We start from the raw sequence: 2,014 nt of genomic DNA on the forward strand, positions 1-2,014 counted from the left end.
CCTCCCCGCGATGGGAACCTATCCCTACTATTGTAAAGTGGGTTCGCTTTATGCAAATTCGATTCATGGGCCATTCTCCGGGAACACATGTACAACATAAATCAATGGAAACTTGTATATATATTGAAAGCAGAGGTTGAAATATTCATGCAGTTGATTGCAGATTAAAATGAAGGTAGAATAATAATAAAATGAAAAGCTTTTATAAAACAACTTTCATTTGTAGAGCTTGCAGAACATTACAAAAGAGATGCATAGATAGCACTTTCTCATTTTACATATAAGGCAACTGAGGTGCAGGGCCGTTAAGCAAGTTGCCCAGGGTCACTCATTTAGTGGGAACAGAGGCTGGGAACAGAACCCAGGCCTCCTGAGCTGTGGCGCAATGGTTTATTCAGAAGGCCCCACTATCAACCCTGCAAAAGCAGAAATGGAAACCATAAAATGCTAAAAGTACATAAAGACAAGGCTGGGACCAGTAGTGTATTGCCACCTGGATACTCTTTCCAAAGTCTCTCTCTCTCTAAGCCTGCCATGCTTTCTAGAGAAGAGCAAGAATTAAATAGCACATTGCAGCCTCTGGGTTTTCAAGCAGAGTCTCTCTTCAAACTAGCAATCACTTGTTTTAAGCAACTCCAAAATCATAGGCCCAATTCTGTGAGGGCATGAGAATCTCTGAAGAAGTAGCAAGCTTATTTTAACTCCCACTGAGCTCTGGACCCTCAGCAGTAATCAGGGGCCTAGGAGCATTTTGTAGGAATGGACCTTGTGATTACGATGTTACCAAGACACAAGGTGACCTTTAAATCAAGAAATAACACACATTTTCTTTCTTTGGTCTCTCTATGTGACAGTTCCATTTTCAGATATGCCTATTCTTATTCCTGTATGCATGGATCATTGTGGGAACGTGGAAGGATCTGACATACTGCATGATGTGCAATCACTCTAGTAGCATCATTTGTTAAGACACACAATATATACAAGAATATAAAATTGTGCACAGCTAACAAACTTACATTTAAAAACATCCGTAAAAAGACATGACTTGCAGAGTTCAGGTTTTACACAATAACAATAAATCACTGTAATCATTTAGCATCTTTTATCTAAAGACCGCAGAGTCCTTTACAAACATTATGAAAGTGTAACCACGTTCGGGTATGATGAAACCAAGGTTTAACAATGCCAGCATACACCCATGTTGCAACAGATTCTCTCTGCTAGTCATTTTATTAGTGCAGGCAGGACTTAAAAGTTGGTTAAAAAGCATGTTTTTAATCTATTTATCACTTCTTTCAATTAAAAGATTTTATCTGATTTGAAACTCTCCTAATGCCTCATGAATTCCAATGTCAGCAATGCTATTCTACTTCATGTGAGACAGGGAAACTAATCAGAAACAGAAGTGAAAGTGACTAGTTGGCAGAAGAGATCTTGCACCCTTTGTCAATAATATTTAAGGAGTTATGGGAGATGGGTTGGGTACCAGAGGACTGGAAAAGGGTCAACATAGTGCCTCTTTTTAAAACAGGCATAAAAGAGAATCTGGGGAACTACAGATGAGTTAGCCCTACCTTAATACCCAGGAAGTTACTGGAGCATACTAGAAGGAAATTTCTTTGCAAGCAACTGGATGAGGGCTGCCATAAAGAAGAGTGAAAACACTTTCTCCCTTGCTGCAGAGGGTTGAACATGGACCAATGGCTTGACATTGCAGCAAAGTAGGTTTAGATTGGATATCAGTAAAACCGTCTTCACCGTTAGACCTGTGGGGCAATAGACTCGACACCCCGGCGAAGCCGTGGAATCTCCATCATTGGAAGCGTTAAAGAGGCTGGATACGCATTGGTCAGGAATGATCTAGAAATAGCTATGCCTATGCTCTGCTATAGTTATTTCCCATGCTTCTGGGCTTTGGTGGTCTCATGAGGCTGGGAGGATTTCCCCCTTCACACCCCCCCTGGCTTCCAGTTGCCACATGCGTAAGAAGCACTGGATATTGGCTGCAGCC

At 41.2% G+C, this 2,014-nt stretch overlaps 1 protein-coding gene across 1 annotated transcript in view; it reads right to left on the reverse strand.

Annotated features, from left to right (window-relative positions):
* PLEKHM3 (pleckstrin homology domain containing M3) overlaps nt 1-2,014 on the reverse strand; it is a 116,825-nt gene that overhangs the window by 91,673 nt on the left and 23,138 nt on the right. The window lies entirely within an intron of this gene.

This window comes from Alligator sinensis, unplaced genomic scaffold (assembly GCF_000455745.1).
Source record: "Alligator sinensis unplaced genomic scaffold, ASM45574v1 scaffold699_1, whole genome shotgun sequence".
Taxonomy (NCBI): Eukaryota; Metazoa; Chordata; order Crocodylia; family Alligatoridae; genus Alligator; species Alligator sinensis.